We start from the raw sequence: 8,555 nt of genomic DNA, 5'->3' as shown, positions 1-8,555 counted from the left end.
ATGCTCATAATTTTTTTTTTTAGAAATACGATCATGCTTTCCTAATATTTATACTAGTCAAACATTGTTTTAAAACGATGTAATAATATATTAGCCCAACTTAAATTGTTAAATTTATACTTTGCTTACAGAAAATTTCAGTACGTGTTTTAACTATGTGTTAAAAATGTATAAAAAGCTCTTCTCACGCTATGTCATAGCATATTTGTTGGCACACAACGAGAGCGCGTTATATTACTTACATCTACAAAGTTTCGCAAGTAACGCGCGACATACCCGACGTAATAAATTACGACGGCCCGGTTATAATTATTATAATGGAGCAGCAGGTGTTACGCCGCTAGTAATTCCCGCGATACGTTTTAAGCAAATGAGCCTCAGGTTCAATTTGTCGACTCGGCGGTCTACAATCGGTCATTAAGGATGTGAACGTCAACGCAAGTACGTCGCTCCTACAGAATATAAAAAATATGTTTCATATAAAAAACATAATTACCAAACATTCGTTGGTTCTTCTAGCATTTATTTCATCATTTCTTTCTTTTTTTCTTTGCAAGTGCAGTAAATAACTTTTTATGTGTATATATAACATATAGTATAATACACTGAAAAAAAATTTACTAGATTAAAATAAATATTTTTTCAAATAGTACCAAACAGAAGTTTTGTAAAAAATAAATAATATTTATTTCAAATAAGATAATATTTTCTATAATTAAAAAAATGTATAATCCATTTTATAAATTATAGAAAATATCATCTTATTTGAAATAAATATTATTTATTTTTTACAAAACTTCTGCTTGGTACTATTTGAAAAAATATTTAATTTAATCTAGTAAATTTTTTTTCAGTGTGTATAAAAATTTTCAAAGGCTATTAAATTTCCACTTTTATATATTATACATATATATATATACGCAGGTTACGTTAAACATTAAATTCAATTATGTTATTTGAAGTCATATTTGAGCCTTTCAAGTTACACTAAAATTAAAACATCAATATCCGACATATTTTTCAATATAATATGTAAAGAATATACATCTACAAAACTTTCAGCTACCCGCACAACCAGTGGCTATGTTATAACGTTTAAATAGTAAAGAAGTAATTTAAACGGTTCCAAAATTCAACATAAAGTATACAAAATATCGTGAATTCCTAATTCTACATCTAGTTCACAACTGCCTTCTCTACTCTACTATATTTATCATCAAGTAAAAATTTAGGAATAATAATTCCTAAAAAGTTAAACTAAGAACAATAAAATTCTGTTTTTAAATAATTACAATAATTTATAAATATTTAACTTATTCTAATTTTACTCTAATAAATATTTTATTTGGGACTTAAATTAATTTATATAAAGATAATAAATTATTTAAACTTTTATTAATCACAGAATTAAGATTTCTAAAGAATATATAACTTTAAAAAATAATAACTTTTTTATAATATATTACTAAGAAATAATTATAACAATTTGAAAAAAACAAATCATACATCTCTCTATTAATTTTTTTATTATAATTATTCATGTATTAGAATTTATCTTTTGTTTGTATTTTTACACTCAGTATATTTTTTAAAAATATTAATCAATTTATTCACTATATGCTATCTGTTATCATATTGCTTATGAATTAAAGAACCAATTAAAATTGTATTAAACAAAGAGACTCAACGCTGATTAATACAATGCGTTAAACAACTGCCAAATCTATTTTTTGACCACAATGTCGAGGTTGAGACACTTGTAAAGTCTCGTTCGTAATAATTAGGGGTGGCTAACATTACGCACGGGTGTGGGCTCGTTTCAGTGGCGGGGATAAATTTGGGGTGCGGAACGTAACAAGCGTAGCTAACGAGGTACGGCAGATTTTATGGCCAGATGGAGATGATGCGATATCCGCGATTGATGCTATACGCAGGGAATATTTCAAGCAGGGTCTTCTCTTTGGCTGCGAGATGGATTTGTGCTGTTCTCTTATTATCACGCCGCATGTAATCGGCAGATTTTCCCGTAGTATTACATAAATATAAAGGTATTCAAGCAAAAATTAAAGCAATTATTAAAATAAAAATTTATAAAATTAATATCAGTTGTTTCTCAACATTACTTGCAAAATAGCAAACAACTTTTTGCTTATAAAGAAAATTTTTGTAAACAAAATATGTATTCTAATGATAGATTTACATTATTCTATACCATATTAATGTATTGATTAACTTTGCATTTTTTAAATTCAATTTTCAATGTTTAATTAATAAAATATTAGTCTGTACTTTTTGATTTGCGCATTTAAATGCGCAATCCATCCACCATACCATGCATATTCTCATTAGTCTTGTTCTTAAAAAATTTCATGTCATAATAAATCTACGACATAAGAAAATCCACCGGAAAAGTGTAAAAGCGGATTCGATAGCTTGCTTTTTTTATGGATCTCGTAAAACATATACACGCGATATATACTGACTTTTTATTATCTGAAAGAAGCACACACCAATGACCAAGATTTTTCTTTGTAGAGATCGAGAAATATTATAATCGTGAAGCGTGGAAAAATAAAGTCAGATTCCACATAGAACAAAAGGCAATGTGAGGCAGTTCATCGTAGGATAGGCGGCCAAAATGACTGTTCACGAGGTAAATTACTTCTAAATCTGTGTCGAGTGTGTCATAAAAAGCGACTATTTCTTCCATTCTATCTTCTTCGTTCGTGAATATAACTGTTTCTGACAAGTTTGTGTAAAGCATTAAAACAAATTAAAAAGTGTTATGTTAAGATATTATAAAATATTAGAAATTAATCAAATCAAATTGACTTATTACAAATAAAGTAAAAGAAGATGTAAAAATGTTAAATCTTATAAAATTTAAAATATTAAAATTTTTTAATCGTAGAATTAAAAAATTTTATATTCTTTTTTCTACTAAAACACACTTTTATTTAAAAAATAAATAAAAACATTACTAATATTTTAAACATTTACATTTGTTATGTATTTCCTCAACAAATAACTACATTTATAACTATAAATAATTAAAACGTTTATATAAATTGCAATGTTTTCTTTAATAATATAATGATTTTTTAAGAACAAGACTAATGAGAGTATGCATAGTATGGTTAAATGCGCAAATCAAAAAGTACAGACTAATATTTTATTAATTAAACATAAAATAATAGTTCATTTTATATGTTTAATACATATAAACGACTCTTTTTGAAGTCATGCAACACACCCCATAAAAAATTTATAAAATCCATAAAGTTCTTCCACAGTTTAATTAGATCAAGGGGGGATATACATGTAAAAATCAAATTTGGTCGATTTTTTAATAATTTTTCTGTTGATTGCTGAACATGCCTAGAATGTTCATGCAAAATTTCAGACCAAAATTCCTAACAGTTTTAAAGATATAGGCCAAAACGTATACGCGTGTCGAGCTCAGCTACTTATGTGCTCGCCGCACAATAGACCGTCAAGCTTCTCCGTCCTTTCCCCTCATGCTTTTTATTGTAGCTTGGAAAAATGAAAAGTTCTTTGAGAATACAGACGATCATATGTATTCGCCAGAAATCGCTAATTAGCGATAAATAGCCGTAATTTTTTAAAAGTAAGAATTTTGTTACAAAATTTTCAAACGCGTTTTTCTCGAAATCTCTTTTGAAATTTGCAACCGTGATATAATATCTCAAAAACTATTATTATATATAAGTTTAAATGTCCCCTTAGTTTCTTAACAATTTGTTTCTAATAATAGAACACGTTATTTTGCTAATGTCTATATTTAAAATTCGGTTATCATAAAAATAATTAAAATAAAATTTTAAAGCTTTTAACAGCTTTAATATACAAAAAATGTAAAAAATTGATATCTGCAGCGAAATATATTCTTGCTTTGTGTAAAATGTGAAATAGCAATAAAGCAATAACTTGTATTTTAAAAAATAAGTAACTTTTTTGTACATTTCAGTTAAACAATTTAAATTTTTACATTTACCTAAAAACTTATTACGTAATACAGTTAAATTGTAAATTAAATGAGTTAATTATCCTGTTACTTAATGTATATTTATTCAAATGTTCAATTAAGAATTTATAAATTTATATCTAAACAACATTTTGGAATAATTATGAACAGCTTCATGAATGAGGGTGCAATTCACCTTGTGGAACATTTCTACAAAAATGTATATTGGGAGCGGAAACTGATTAACCGTCGAATAATTAATCATTCTATTTCACTGTCACAAAATTTCACAAATTTATCGGTCTCATCGTCCTACAGTTCATTATTCCCAAAGAGACGACGAGCATTTATTAAACCAAATAAAGTACGTAACACAACATGTGATGTATAGTCGAAAATATATTGATTTTGTGAAATATAAATATATAAATATATTGTGTAAGTGAAAGAGAGGTACATATTAAATATATATAAATAACTTAGTGAAATTATGCTATAGTTTCTATTGATTTTTTACGCACACAGAGACAAAATGCACACATGTCACACAGTTTTGCTTTCTATTTCAAAATTAAATTCTATGAATCAAAAAAAATCTCAAAAATTTAAGAAAAGTATAATATAATTGAGAAAGACAACATTTCAGTCATTTTATCTATAATCAATCATAATTTAAAAAAATAAATTTATCTAAAAATTTTCAAATAATTGTTTTCTATAATTTTAGAAAATTATAAAAAAAGATTATTCTCTCATAAAAGATCTGGAGAAGATAAGGTTATATTTTACATTAAAAAATAAAAAAGACTCCAATAAGTTGTACCGAAAGCCTGTCATTCATCAGAGACGAAAATGAACTGTCACCTCGCAATTCTCTCGAAATCTACAGTTATCTACCGGCTCAACCATTGTTGCAGCGTCATGCGTGGCCGGCGTCGATCTGCGTGAGCATTAAAGTCGCGCGAAATGCCGCCCTCTCTGTCACGTCGATTCGACGAGGGTCGGCCTGCTCGGGCGCGATATGTCCATCATCGTCGTCGGGCGTGAGTCCAACGAATCGGTGGAACTTATACGTGCCGTGCGCGAGGGTGGCTGAACCGTGCAGGGTGTCGAAAGACAGGGGTTCGGTAGAGTGAGGAGACGCAGTAGGTAGAAAAGGGAGGAGGAGGATGAGCCGTTTCGTCGACGTTAATTACCGGATCGTGCCTTTCACGAGGCAAACTCGTTCGTTCTTTTCGCCATGGCCATTAATTCCTTCCCACCCCTTCTTTCACCTTACTCCTCTTCTTCTTTCCTTTCGCTTCACCTATCCATCTATCTATCTGTCCTCACGGACTTCGTTCGAAAGAACCGGGTCTATGGAAGAGACAAAGAATAAAACGAGGAGTACTTATCAGATGTGCGGAAACAAAGGTCGTAGGAACCACGGCTGAATTCCACGACTAGACACTTTCAAAGGTGCTAGAGATGCTGGTCTCGCCTATCCTTAGCTCCTGTAGCGTCAAGCTTGAACTCGGACGCATTTCATTACGTTCCTCTTTGTTCCATGTATTCCTCTCGTCACGCCACTTTTGTTGCGCGACGAAATAAGGACGCGTAATACCATGGCAAAGGGAACGCCCATATATATTTCGTAAAATGTTCTCTCTTATATTCACTTTTTTAACTGCCAATTTTACTGTTATTAAATATATCTATTCTGTATATTAATATTGTACATAAAATGTTGCCTATATTTGATTTCAAAAATAATCAATAAATAAATATTATGTAATATATATATATATATATATATATATATATATATATATACAATATATGTATAAACCAATCACTAAACATAACGACATGTTTTTCAATTAAAAAATGGAGCTTAGAAATTACATTGTATTTATTATAGTGTAAATATAGTATTAAATGCATTTTTATAGTATAAATTAATTACAAGTTTTACCAATTGAATCATTTTTATGTTTAAAATCTATTTTTATTGATAAATAACATTTTTTAATTTTTTAAATTAAAATTGTTGACAAATTTTGAAAATATTTGTATGAATTAAGGATTGCGACATTTGTTCTTTTTTTTTCCGTAAAACTTTTAATTTTAAAATAAAAAACATTTTGTCAAAAATAAATTTTTAAACAAAAATTTTGTATCATAAAATACTACTATGTTAAATTTTGTTCAATGTTCCATCAAAGTATAATGCTTTAAAGTAAAATAAAAATACAAAAAGTACAAACTTTCGATTTTATGTTTATTAATTTCAAATAAAATAAAAATAAAATGTCATAAAAACAAAATTCAAACATATATTTAAGCTTTATTTTTACTCTTGATAAAGCGTAATTAAAAACATCTCTACAATCTTTTTTCGTTGATATATTTAACTTTTCGTGAAAGGAGAAAATCGTATAAGCAAAAGTTTTCAAACTTTTGACTGTATATATAATTTCCATTTTATAAAAGGATACGTTGCATGATATAAAAATTAAGTTTTAAATTAAAAATGACGATCTAACAATTATATAATTTATTATACTACATAGATTGTAAAAATTCAAATAATATTTATTAAAATCTTTACTAAAAATTTAGTAAAATTACTTAAATATTTCATTATAATTAAATAGATTGGAATTTAGGCCGATAAATTCAAAGACAAATTTTTAAGATTGTCTTAAGTACTGTCTTAAGATGTCATCGATGAATCACAAAGCTGAATTAACGTCTTAAGACATTACTAAAGATGATCTGGAAATAAAATTTGACTATAAATATCGACTTTTTAATATCAAATTTCTAAAAAAGTTTGTAAGCTTTATTGAATAAATCAAAATCCAGTAAAATTTCTTTTCTTAAATATAAAGAGACTGAATAAAACTATCATATTAATAAGATAAATACATATAATGCGGAAATTGAACTCGAAAACGAATGTGGATTAATGTTTATCGATCTTTCCAATTCCAGCGGACCTCTTTCAGGCCACATTCTCGTTTCTCCGATATCGCCGGCTTCTGCCGCGTACGATGGATTCGAAACGAATCGCGGTCGGTTCGTTGTATAAACGAACGGTTCCAACCAACTGCCATATCAACGCGAGAGGACTGACGTGCAAAAAAAAAGATCGATTAGGAGCGTTTCAGTCGAGCGGAAAATGAGGCTGCATGCATAACGATGAAGAAAGAGAGGGAGGAGAGAGGGAAAGAGAAGCATAGAAATGAGAGGATTGGACACTCAAAGAGTGGCTTTTAACGTGGATATTTGAAAATAATGGAAGGAATATACGTCGCGTTCACGACGATAGAAAAACAAGGTAAGCATAGCTGACAAACCGTCGTTCATACGTCGCGCAATGCTCCACTGTTCAACCGGAGAAGCTAAAGTTCATTTAGTTTTTCTTTTTTTTTTTTTCAAATGCATATCCGTATGTATACTCGGACGCGCGTGTGTAGTCGCACGTGCAAAGGGGGCGAACCTCGAGTCTCAGTATGTGTATCTAACCGCTCCGTCTCGTCGGGGGTGGCTCGCGATCAATCATATTTTTTAGGAGACAATGACCGAGTTAAGTAAGTACATACAGCGGCGCTGTCGGCAAAAGAAAAGCAGAACGACGTCGCATCCAATCTGCCGGTGGTGTACTTTCCATAGCGGAAGAAATTCAACGCTCGTCTCTCGCGATGAAGGATCGATGTCCTCGGAGCAGCGAGCGTCGACCGCTTCTCCATCTTTCCTCTCGAACAAGTCACTATGATATGAAATTTTAATACATTGCAGACGTTATTTCCATCTTCCAGTTTCGATCAAACTTTATTTAACCAATGAAGATTATTACGCGTGTCACTTTCTTGCATTATTTAAATATATCTATTTAAATATAATGGCTTTATTTCTAAATATCTCTTAATGCAATCATATTTTTCTCCATTTGCATAAAAAATTTTCTATTATTGTTAAATTCACTATTTAAGATAAAATACTATTCAAGACAACTAATTATAAAATGTACCTACTACGGAATGCTACTTTATTAACTGAAATTATAATGCAAGCGCACTTTAACACACATAATTTAAAAAATGGCAGCTGTTCTTTAGAAATAGAAAGAATATTTTTTACGTGCATAAAACATTCAAATCGTAATTATTTAATGCTGCTACCACCATATATTTAATTCTAGCGAATATTTTTTGCTGTAACTGCTACATTTTATTAACTAATAATTAACTAATATTAACTAATAAATTGATAGCTATAACTATTTCTGTTTTAAAGCCACATCTTATTAGCTGCTATATTTTAACTAGCTAATATTCTAGCTAATCCATTTTCTCTGCATGTATAAACATATAGCGTATATACGCACACACACATTTAAAAATTAAAGAGATATATAAAATTACACAGAAATATCAATATAAAGATCCAGTTATAAACAAATAAGATTCATTTTTAATTAATTGTGTTTTTATAGATCAATCTATATTTTCCTATTATTATTATTTAAAAATTACATTCTTAATATCTACAAAACATGATCGTTTTATAGTGCAAAAAATAATCT

At 29.1% G+C, this 8,555-nt stretch overlaps 1 long non-coding RNA gene across 1 annotated transcript in view; it reads right to left on the bottom strand.

Moving 5' to 3' along the window:
* Nucleotides 1-7,392: 7,392 nt before the first annotated feature.
* LOC118644316 overlaps nucleotides 7,393-8,555 on the bottom strand; it is a 59,869-nt gene continuing 58,706 nt past the window's right edge. The window contains exon 4 of the long non-coding RNA XR_004962119.1: nucleotides 7,393-7,739. This is a non-coding gene — a long non-coding RNA (uncharacterized LOC118644316). The remainder of the gene's footprint in view (nucleotides 7,740-8,555) is intronic.

Source organism: Monomorium pharaonis, chromosome 2 (assembly GCF_013373865.1).
Source record: "Monomorium pharaonis isolate MP-MQ-018 chromosome 2, ASM1337386v2, whole genome shotgun sequence".
Lineage (NCBI taxonomy): Eukaryota > Metazoa > Arthropoda > Insecta > Hymenoptera > Formicidae > Monomorium > Monomorium pharaonis.
This window is presented reverse-complemented; position numbering and strand designations above follow the sequence as displayed.